Genomic DNA, 12,320 nt, shown 5'->3' with positions numbered 1-12,320 from the left:
TTAGGCTGCATTTAGTATATTCACAATGTTGTATAACAACTACCTCCATCTATTCCCAAAACACTTTAGTATCACTAAAAGAAACCCCATACTCATTAAGCTATAGCTCCCCGTTTCAACTCTCTATGTACTCTCTGGCAACTACCAACCATCTTTCTATCTCTACAGTTACCTATTCTGAATATTGGCTATAAATGAATTCATAGAGTATGTGACATTTTGCATCTAATTTCTTTCACTTGGCAAAATGTTTCTGGTGTTCATCTATGTTTTAGAATGTAACAGAACTTAAATCCCTTTCATGGCTGAAAGCATAGTTCATTGCATGAATGTACCACAACTTTTGCTTTAGTCATTGATGGAAATTTGGGCTATTTCCATCTTTGGGCTATTTTGACAATGCTTGCCCATATGGTTTTTTGAGTACCTGTTTTCAGTTATCTTGGATATACACCTCGGAATAGAAATGCTGAGTCACATGATCATTCTATATTTAGCTTTTTGAGAAAGTACCAAATTGTTTCCCATGCAGCTGATCCATGCCATCTTTAATTTTAATACATCTCCAGGGAGCTCCACTCCCTCTCTTTCTGTGACCTCTTTCTGCCAATTTCACACAGGGTGAAAGGGCTTCTCCAATGTTAACTATAGCAGGATGCCCTTTTGAAGGAAGCCCACAAGAGCAAGACTGTCATAAACATCTAGGAGATGAATACATCTTTCTAAAGAGCTCTGGAGTTTTAGAAACTCTGATAACACTGCTCTGTGACAAACGCATGCATATGTTGAGTGTTTAGTATATTTTAGTACACGTAAGAAATAGTGTAAGGTCAAATAAGTCAACTGGTTTTTAGAAGCAACTAAAGCAACTACAATTTCACCATCTTCATAAAGTATTTTTTTTATCAAACTTGCTATTCTTTTGGCAAAAATATATTAACTTCCTGCCATGTGCTTAGCAGTGTGCACTGATTATATAACCTGATGTCAGTAATCAGAGAACTTCAGATCTAGCAGAAAAACAGATGGTAAGCAAATAATCAAGGAAAGAATGCAATGGGTGCTAAGAAGGGTGGGTACAAATTGCTATGGCATGTGGTAGAGAGAGGGGTTTATCAAACATAAAACAAACAAACAAAAAAATCTGACCTTGAAAGAGACTTTCAGCTACATCACAAAGCATAAATATGAATACACCCATGAGATGACCTTAGGGTGCTATGATCAAAGGTTTAATAGTGCACAGTTGTAGAGCTTAATTATGGAATTCTTAAGTATCTAAGTATATCTAGAAATAATAAATAGTGTAAAGGTAAATATGAGGCGGTGATACTGAAAAGGAAATGCTTATTTTATTACCAACCAGAAATGAAGGAAACCTGCCAGTATGTGGCATCTCCTTGGAGAATAGTCTGCTCCTCATCAGTGAGGGTAATTTGGGGTATCAGTGGCCCACACTGGCTTTGCATCAGCATGAAGCATATGCAGGAATGTATGACTTACTTATGGAGGCATCATTTAAAAGATATTAAGGCCTCAGAATGGCATTTCTTTGAATTTATAAGTTCATTTGTCAAAATCCTAGAGAACCCTACAGATTAGAGTGCAAGCATATGAGCTTGGGAATGGAATTGCCCTGGGTAACAACTGTTTCTCTATAAGCAACAATGTTCTTACCTTGAAAATGAGCCTGGTAACATTTTCCTGTAGGGTTTTGAGAGGATTACATGACCAAAATGTGATTATTGTACATTTATTAACACAGGACTAAGTATGTAGTAAGCATTTATAAATGTAACATATTATTCTTGATAAGAGGCTTACGTTTCAAACTTGACCCCTGGGAAAAACTACACATAGTAGTTCAGTTTTCTCTTGCAAAACACTTGTGTTGCTCCTCAAAATCTTTATTACCAAAATCCTGAGACGATTTAGAGCTTTGTTAGTAAGTTTGGAAAGAAAAATAAACTATAATTTCAGGTTCTATATAGAGTCTCAAATAGATTGCTTCTCTTGAAAGTTTTCTAAGAAGTGTTCTCAGTTGATAAACATACATCCTTGCAATAATATTCTTCCATACTTCTTGGGGGATATTCCTGAAAAGAGGAGACAGAACTCAGGCTTTTAATAAGGGTAGTCTCTTATTGGCTCATAGCATTTCAAGTATATTACATCAGTGTTTGCCGTTCAAGTCCTCAGACTTTCCAAAGATTTACATTCCAGACCATCTCAATAGCTCAGGCAAAGCTAAACCTACCTTAACCAATCTCCATCCTCAGGAGAATTTAAATTTAGAAAAATGGAGATGATTCTGACACAGCTTAAAGATTTTTCCTCAAAATCTGTCATCTTTAACAACTGTTGCCAGGAAGAAGTTTATTCCTTAAGGGATGATACAGAGGAAGATGGACCAACGAGATCAAGTTCAGATATGGATTGTGCCTTAGCTTCACTCAAAAGGGAACTGGTAAGAACATTGGAAATAATATGAAATTGACACAAAGAGAAAGAGGATAAGCAACCTAAATAGGTCAGGGGAACCATAATTGAGCAGTAGGAGACATGCCTGGTTAACAACAAAGAGCAGAGAGCACTGGATACCTGAATACATGAATACATTGCACATGCAGAGCAAATACATTGCACATTCCTATTTCATTAGGAATAGAGTCTTGTTATTTTTACAAAAGCAAGAAGTGCCTGCCATGATGGCATTGTATGGCTCTGGTTTGCCAAACATTTGAAAACCTATAGATTCATAAGCAATTTACTAGTGTGTCATTTCCTCTGACCAAAAAGTGAATGACTCAGGGTCACTTCTTCATTCACTCCTACTATTGTTCTAGCTATTCTTAGGGCTGTAATCTGCAGGGAACTTCTTGTTCTCTGAAAATGCCTAAGACCTGCCCTTATTAATTTTTTTAAATGAGTGTTCAATTTTATCAAATTTAGAAATGAGGCACCTGTTTTCCAGTTCAAGAGCCATCATTAGCAACCTCCATACTTTATGTCCTGCACTGCATTTGGAAAATCCTCCCTTTGTCTGGTCTAGTAATTGGTTTCCAAGTGACTGCTCAAAGAGTGATTTTTTTCTTCAATGTCAAATACACTGACATTGGACTTGATTATTTCAAATCTGTTCACAGTGTTAGATGACTCCCAACAAATAAGAAAACTTTGTACAGAACTAAAACTGTGTTTTAAAATTGGTTTTCTGTTCAATTCCAATAATTTACTTGTTTATAATTATCTTTCCATTACATAAGCTATTTGTTTTCTATGTGAGAGAAACTGCTTCATTAGCCATCACAGTGAGCCAAGAAAATGTAGAAGTATCGATTCACACCACAGCACCTGGGTGATGTTGGGGGTGCAAGGATTATGGACTGCTGAATGCAAAAGGTTTCACTTAGTTTTCAAAGCAAGTCAAAATTATTTAAACCAAATAGTTCCTGTGGTTGTCTTTCCTTTGGGGGATTTGCTCTATTGTTCTAAACTGGAAGATTTGGTGCTGAAATTGAATTTCTACCCACATTGTAATTCTCCTTTAAAAGAAAAATAAAAAGGCTAAGGGCTGGAGATATAGCTCAGTGGTATAGTTCTTGCCTAGCAAGGCCCTGGCTTTGATCCTTATTACCATTAATGAATATATACATACATATATTTTTAAAACAGTCTGTGTATTAGAAGCATTTAAATGCCACAGCTGGTCGGTAAAAAGTTTACCAGATTAGAGTCCCACATTTCTTGGGACACTTGCAAGATCTGAGTATCAAACAAAGAGTAATGATAAAGAGATAGAAACATTAATCACCCTAATCTAATCATTACACATCATATGCATGTAGTAAAATATCACACTGCACCTTATAAATGTGAACGATTATTATGCTATTCAAAAAAATTCTTTCAAAGGTGTTAAAGGAGATCTCAGTGCTAACTACCCTGATTTGGCCATTACACATCCTGTACACACCTGGAATAACTACAATGTACCCCATAAATATGTACAATTAAGATAATAATTTTTAAAATTAATTTAAAAGGTAGACACTTTGCCCTTTAACCAACAGAAAGTTCACGATATTAAGAGAGGTGAATCATTGGAATGGCATTACCTGTGAATAAATGGAGAAAGTGTGAGCAGTCCTGGCAGACCCAATGCAGCCACCTTGTACAAATGGGGAAGCTCAGGACCATGGGCAAGGGGTGCCATTCCCATCTGGAAAATGTGATAAATAGTACTTTGCCCTTCCTTGGCCTTGCTATGCAGTACCTCTAAATTAATGCATTTAAGCATTGAGATCACCAGCAGTACTGATTCCTTCTCCAATAGGCTATCTGTTATAAAATAAAATAATCCTGACATTATTTGCTCACTGGAAAGAAATTTGTCACTATAGCAAATAAAAACTAGTCCTGATGTTTTTCCAGTAAGCTTGTCCCTAACAATATCCTTTACTATTGCTGTACAGAAAGATTTGATAGCCTTTGTCTATTAATGATATTTGTTATCATTTATAGACACACATAATATGTATTTTTCTTCATATATGTACAAGAAAAGATATATATATATATATATCTCACATCGTATGTAGTGCTTCCATCTGCTGATTTAGAGTAAGAGGAAAAGATTGAGAGGATCAGAAACTATGTTTTTGTACATTCGATTTTGAAAGAACTATATTTTTCCACTTTGAGAAAACAGATCTTCCTCTTCAAAGTCGCCTTTCTAATTCGGTACATCAATAAGAAACTGACCATTGGGAGGATGCAGAGATCCATGGTGTCAGGAAACCTGGGAAAACAGTAAACAGGCCCTTGTTTCTAAATGTGATTTCCAGATACTCACTATCCAGCAACACTTTGTAATCCAGAGGCTGTTCCTGACAACTGGGGGCAGCTGTGCCATGTCTGTGATTCGGAGCATTTTTTCCAACCATTTCATGAAATATTTGTTGTAATCCTACTTCAGGGCAGTGGCCTAAGTGGCTCATTATGTAAAAGATCTGAAATTTTCTGCTGGATTTTTGTATCATTACATAACTTTCTCATCTTAATTTTTTAATTTTTGTACCAACTAACAACCTACCAAGTATCAGTGATTGTGATATGAAATCAGACAAAAATCCTTGCCCTCAAAGAGACCCTGACAGTCTTATCTAAAATCAAATTCTTTCTTCTCTTCCTCTACTTTTTATTTCCTGCAACACCAATAAATCAAATGATAACTAGCTAACATCCTGTGACACCGGAACTTATTACCAAGAAAGGTAAGTTTGTGGGAGGAAAGAAAAAACAGCTTGACAGACACTGTTTTGATTTCTTTTCAAACGTCTTAACTAAACTCAGGATAATCTTTAAAGTATTTTTTACATTAAGGAGCTTAGACTCAGAGAGCTTGTGTGTGACATATCCAAGGTCCCACTGCTCCTGACAGAAGTAGGATTTAACCCAAGTCCTGTGTAACTCCACAGAGCCCACTCTATTTTGTAGTTACACTTTATCCTAAGAAAAGTAGTAGCAAGCAGAGTAGAGTGGCAGGTGCATGTTAGAATGGAAGGAAACCCCTATTCAGAAATTAAGAAATGAGAATTTTATCTTGTTCTTAAAACAAAGTCAGCCAGGTGTGATGGCACTCACCTGTAATCCCAGCAGCTCAGGAGGCTGAGGCAGAAGAATCACAGATTCAAAGCCATGCTCAGCAACTTAGGGAGGCTCTAAGCAACTTAGTGAGACCCTGTTCCAAAATAAAAAATAAAAATGAGCTGGGGATATAGCTCAGTGGTTAAGCATCTTTGCGTTCAATCCCAGGGACTAGGAAAAAAAAATAATTAAATAGCAAGAGTCAGTAAGAATCATAGTGAGACTGAGAAGTAAAGGTTAGTATTTGACTCAGGACCTATAGGGGATTCCTGGGTCTCTTTTAAAATTCTAGCATCAATTTCTTTGTTCTATATCAATTTACTGGATACCTAATAAGAGAATAGCACTGGGTGAGTCACCAGTACATCACAGTGAACTAAAGTCTCTTCGGGAGAGCCAAACAAATCCCAGAGAAGTAAACAAAAACATAAGCAAAATAATTAGGTTATCTGGATTTCTCTGACAGGGTGACATTTGAATAGATTCCCAAAGCAAACATCTCCAGGATGAATTTTCTAGGCAGAAAGAATTGCAAATACAAAGCCTGGGGCAAGAAAGAGCTTGATTTGTGGAAAGAAACTGAAAAATAAGTTGTGATGGCCTTGTAAGCACTAGCTGGAAGATAGAAAATGGTATGGAAAGGTAGATGGGATGTTGGTTCCTCATTCTTAAATGGTAACACCTCACTGCATTCACTCCATGAGGATTAAGCAAGATAGAATATCCAGATCACCTAGCATATGGGGCTGGCAGGTGGCAAGTGCATGCCTCTGTGTGTGTGTGTGTGTGTGTGTGTGTTAGCCATTTTCCGCCCCTCATCCTGCAGGTAAGGGAGCTAAGAATCAGAGATAAAGTGACTTGTCTTAAGATTGCACATTTTGGAGGGCCTAGAACCAAACTTGTGCTACTTCATCTCAGTGTTTTCGCTCTCTGTACTTCAGTGAATCACTGCCAAGTGAAAGGAGTTAATAAACCTGGTTCTGCCTATGGGATTGGATATCATGTACAGGGAGAGGAAGGTCAGTTTCTGGGAGCGTGGGATTACTTTGAGCATTGATCTAAAAACTCTTACACAAGAATTTCTTAAGGGCATACTTGCGTTCCATTAAGCATTTCTCTTTGCCATTTCTGCTGAGCGAAAGAAGAAAAAAAAATCCTGCCCCACACTTTTTAAAAGCAGAAAACAAATGGAAGTTTCATGAAATTGTGTGGGTGCTCTTGACTTATTTTTATCTATCACCCTAAAATGTGCCCACATGGAAGATAAATAGTGTTATTACATTCGATGTCTAGTACTAAGTTCCAAAAAATGCTGACAAGTCACTAATCCCAATAAAATATATGGAAGTTAATTATAACTGAAGCCCACAAAAGTCAGCCAGGAGATTGCAATCAACAAGATTCACTGAATGAACACTTTGTTCTGTGCTGTGAAGGGGACATGCAGTTCTCTCCCCGTTCGGCTCCTGCAGTGCCATCATAAGTCCTAAGTACAGCCCATGCTAAGAACAAATGTGCCATAACCCAGCAAAGGAAAGGAAACATTCTCGATGGCTTTTGCCTAAAGGAGGAGATTCTAAAAGCCCAGAGACTGCACAGAGCCTCATGCTATCTGTGTAACCTTAATCCTGAGGTCATTCATGCCATTTTTTTTTTCCAAGAAGAACATCCATCAGGCATTTGGCATAGTAGCATCTTTGCCTGAAATAGGACTAGCTGCAAGGCCACCAGAAGTTCAGGCAGCTACCAATGGCTCATAAAGCCTTACGAGGAAGGCTGTGTGAGAGACTTCAAGAGCTGAGGTTCCTACAGAAGGCAACAAGATTTTCTGCCTGGGATTCATATGATGAATCAGCCCTGGGTCAAAGAAAAATATGGGGCAAGAGAACATGAATGAAACGAGAAGGTGTGTGGGCTTCTGCTGCTCCTCTCTGACTGGCTGGAGGGACAACAGCACAGCTACTGTCACTGGAGAGAGAACAGCACTGTTAACTCATGAGCAGATCATTCATTCATTCACCTACTCACTCAAAATGTATTTTATATCATGCTTCGCTGTGCAAGGGATATAATTTTTCCAATATGTAACATTAATCATTCAAGAATTTCATTGAGAAATCTATAGTTTTGTAATTATAAAAATAAATTTGGAAATGCTGATTACTATAATCTTCTTTTAGAAGACTCATATTGTGTAAAAATTCTGAGAAGTTTTACACTCAAAAAAAAAAACCTGATTTTTTTTAACCCAGTCTAATTGACTCATTTCAACCAAAACCTATTAACAACTTATGGAACTAGTATTATGTGAAGCACACTTTAATAAAAGCTGCAACTCTCTATTTAGTCAGCCCTAAATTTATTTTTTAAACTGTTTTGATTTCATATGCACCAATATACCTTTGTAGATCTCTGAAAAATTGCTTTTCTGCTTAAGCTTAGTCTCAAAATAAATACAATTTTTCTTTGGGCTTCAGTACAAAGATAGAAATCCTGTGTTCCTGTGATTGAGTTTAAGTGGACTAGTAAGAGAAGGAAGGGACTTTGTGCCTCACTGAAACAAGCCATCCCAGGCGTATTTTCGCATATTCATTGGGGTCCCAGCAAAATGCTCGATGCTCTTCAGGTATGCTTATGAGTACATTAGAAGTCATGAAATTGAACCATGCACTCATTTATCCTGCTTCAGGGGGGTGACAGTCTAGCAGAGGCATAATACATGCACAATGAAGATTATGTCACAAGGTGGCCAATGACATTGCCACAAGGAAAGTGCAGTTAAGTGCAAAGAATGGTCCAGGAAGAAAAAGATTATCCCCACCTCAGGTGAGAAGAGATCACAGAAGGCTTTGTGGACAAAAGTGCATTTGCAACAGGGTCTTATTTCAAAACATATTCAAAGCCAGAGGCTCTTGGTATGTAATAGTTCAAGGAATTAGCTGAAAACTTCAAAAGAAAGAGAAAGATGTCAGAATGAAAAATATATTTAGAATATTATTCCTTAAAATTGTTTGCCATTTAGAAAACATCTTTTGCTTTTGCAGAGTGTAGGAGAAAGTGACATTACATAAAAGTCATTCCCTTCAAAATAGCTAAGAAGTCTTATAGGGTTAATAATATCTACCCAATAGCAGAAGAACTGGTCATTTAAAAAAACATTAATATTGGACTTTTGGCCATGAGTAAGTATGTTGTGATCATGTTGTTAGGTAATTCCAAGTTCAATCATGGTTTTCCATTTTACCTGATGCCAAGTATAGCTGGAAAATGAAAGGCAAATGTTGTAAATATTCCCTCAATTGAACCCAAACTGGTAGTCTCTAGCTAAAGAAAAGATCGCCAGAAAATACCAAGAATTCTTCAAATTAGCTAGGATGATAATGTTCCTGTTTTCAGTGACAGCGCATGAAATTACTTCACTGCGGTTTCTCATGTCATCCAATAGGGCCCTCTAGTTTACAAGAGGAATATTAAAGGCCATTAGTTTTATTTTATTTTAGCCTTTTTTACTCCTGTTCTGTCCTTTGAATACCACTGATAGCTTCCCTAACTAATCACCACGTAGGTAACACAAGGAAATGGAAGGTTCTCATGTAAACACAGTTGAATTATTAATCTTTCCCTTTATGGATAATGCTTTTGTGATCTTCTTAAGAAATATTTACCTCTCCCAAAGGTCACAAATCTATTATCTTAAACTGAACTTTCTAACCTTCACACTGCTGTCATTGGAGAATCCCCCAAAATCTCATGTCTTAAAGGCTCAGTTACCAGCCTCAGGCATTATGGAGAGGTGGGAGGCCTAGTGGGAGGGAGTTATGCTATTGGGGTTGTACCTTTGTAGGGGATATTGGGACTCCAGCCACTTCCTCTCTCTCTCTTTGCTTCCTCGATGCCCCAAGGTGAGATCTTTGCTCTACCTCGTGCTCCCTGCCATAATGTTTTGCCTCACCATAGTCCCAAACCATGAGACCAGGTGACATGGACTGAAACCTCTAAAACTGTGAGCCAAAATAAGTCTTTTAAATCCTTCCTCCTTATAAGCTAATTATCTGTATTTTGTTACAGCAACAAAAATCTAACACATTTTGAGCAATAATTTATCTAAGATCAAGATTTGTTTTTTTTCTATGTGACTAATTGATGCAATACCTTCATCAAAAAGGTCTATTTCACTCATTACCCTACAGTGGCACCTCTGTAATAAACTGAGTGTCTATGTATATGTGTTTTTTTTTCCTGTGTTCTATTCTGTCCTATTGATTAATTTGGCTATCTATGCGCCAGTACCCCACAGTTTTAATTACTATTATTGTACAATAAATCATGATAAATGGTGTGTAAGCCACAACTTTTCTCTTCTTCAAGATTGCCTTGAGTTTGCTTGACTCTCTCCTCAGATATCTCTCCTCCCATGACGGTCTCCTTGCATGGAGGTGACAAGCAATTGCTATCATCTTATATCTAGCCATGACTGTTCTCCCCTGCCTAGCCCCTGCAAGTGTTTGAAAGCTTAGACTTCAGAATAATACCTGAAGTGCTGCTTATGCTACATGTCTTTTAATGACAGCTGATAGACCTGGCTCTAGGGCCTCACCTCCTTCCTTCTGCCCTGCCACACCCTCACAATTCCAGCCATACAAACTATCTGCATGTCCCCAAACAAATCTTGATTTCTCATGCCCATTCTGCTCAGTGCCTTTTCTTATGCTTTTTCTCTGTCTAGAATATTCTTCCAACACACTGTTCAGAGGGATCATTTTAGAGACTTTACCATGTTTTCAAACCCTATATTCAACATATCACATCTCCTATGTACCAGTCCCTAGACTGGAAGCTGGAGGTACTGCTGTAACTGATGCTGGACCCACCCTCCATGAGGAAAAAGGGAAAATGAGCACTAACCAACAAAGAGCACAACCACCCTTTAATTCAAATGTGTAGCTGAAAATCAGGATGTTAGAAAATGATGTCTGTTGCCTTCTTGTGACTGGACATTGGTAGAAAACAGCATAATATAGGAAGACATGAGGCATAGTAGTGAATTGGACAATGTAGAACAGACTGTGGAATTGAGGGGGTAGGTAACAAGGAAAACAGCCCAAGTTGGAGGCTGCTTTTATAACAGAACAATCACCAGGAATAGACATGTGTCAGTCTAAAGGCAATCCTATACAGTATTATTGTTGTGAAACCCATCCTCTCAGAAACACTTATTTTACTTTAACTCTTGAAAGGGGTCCCAAAAGGCCATTTTATCTTCTTACATTATAGGCTAACAATATTGATATGACTAAGTCATGTTTAAACAGCTAAATCATGGCAGGGGAGGAGATAGAATCAAGGCATAGGGGGTCCTAGAACAGATCAGCCTTTCTCCTCCAACAGTCAACCCAGGGAAGATCTCCTCATAGCTGAGGGGCTAATCTTGTTTAGAGATCTCATTTTTCACTTACTCATTAGTCTCATTCATACACTAAAAGCTAAGAAGGACTTGCCAGGAACAGTCTGACAGTCTTTCCAACTATACCTTGCATATTCAAATTTCATGTGCCCATGTACAACTGTCATGCCAAGATATGTTAGCTTTTTGTACTGTGACAAATATCTGATATTATGGTTTAGATGTGGTGTCCCCTAAAAGCTTACATGTAAGACAATACAAGTGGTGAACTTCTCAATCTTGGAGAAGAAATGAAGGAAAAATGATTGGAATATAGCTTGACTTAATCAGTAAATTGATCCCTAACAGAATTAGCTGAGTGGTAAGTGGAGTCAGGTAGGTGTGGCTGAAGGAAGTGGTTCATTGGGGGTGTGGCTATGGGGTATATATTTTGTACCTGGAGAGCAGAGACACTATCCCCCTCACTTTCCTTTCTAATCATCATGTCAGTTGCTTCCTTCCACCACACTCTTCTGCCATGTTGTTCTACCTCACCTTAAGCCCCAAAGAATGGAGCCAGCCTTCTATGGACTGAGACCTCTGAAACCATGAGTCCACAAATAAACTTTTCCTCTTCTACATTGTTCTGGTCAGGTATTTTAGTCACACCACTGAAAAAGCTGACTAAAACACAAATTGGAACCAAGTGGAGTTGTTGCTATGAGTAACCTGACCATGTGATTCATAAGTTTTTGGAGCATTTTGGAATTGGTTGGAGGAATTTTGAGATGTTTAGCAGTGCAGGCTGGAAATGCTTTAGATTGTTGTAAGCAGAGCTTAATGGCCAATTCTGGTGGGAGCTCAGAAGACCAGAATGCCAATAGGATTTTGGACAGTGAAGACAGGGCTCAAGAGGGTTCAGAAAAGGAGGACTCTATTGGAATTTGGAGTGCAGGCCATTCATGTTATGTTCTGACTGAGAAGTCGTCTATATTTTGCCCATGTCCTAAGACTTTTTATGAAACTGATTTTAAAAGTGGTGAAAAAAACAAGGGAGAGAATTAAACAACAGCAGATGGGGTAAAGAGGGAAGATGAGAGGGAAGGGGAGGGGGGATAGTAGGGGATAGGAAAGGCAGCAGAATACAACAGTCATTAATATGGTATTATGTAAAAATGTGGATGTGTAACCGATGTGATTCTGCAACTTGTATTTGGGGCAAAAATGGTAGTTCATAACCCACTTGAATCAAATGTATGAAAGATGATATGTCATGAGCTTTGTAATG

Source organism: Marmota monax, unplaced genomic scaffold (genome assembly GCF_021218885.2).
Source record: "Marmota monax isolate L192 unplaced genomic scaffold, Marmota_monax_Labrador192_F-V1.1 WCK01_AAM20220418_F8-fsc00003, whole genome shotgun sequence".
Classification (NCBI taxonomy): domain Eukaryota; kingdom Metazoa; phylum Chordata; class Mammalia; order Rodentia; family Sciuridae; genus Marmota; species Marmota monax.
The sequence above is the reverse complement of the archived record's forward strand: the minus strand, read 5'-3'. Positions refer to the sequence as shown.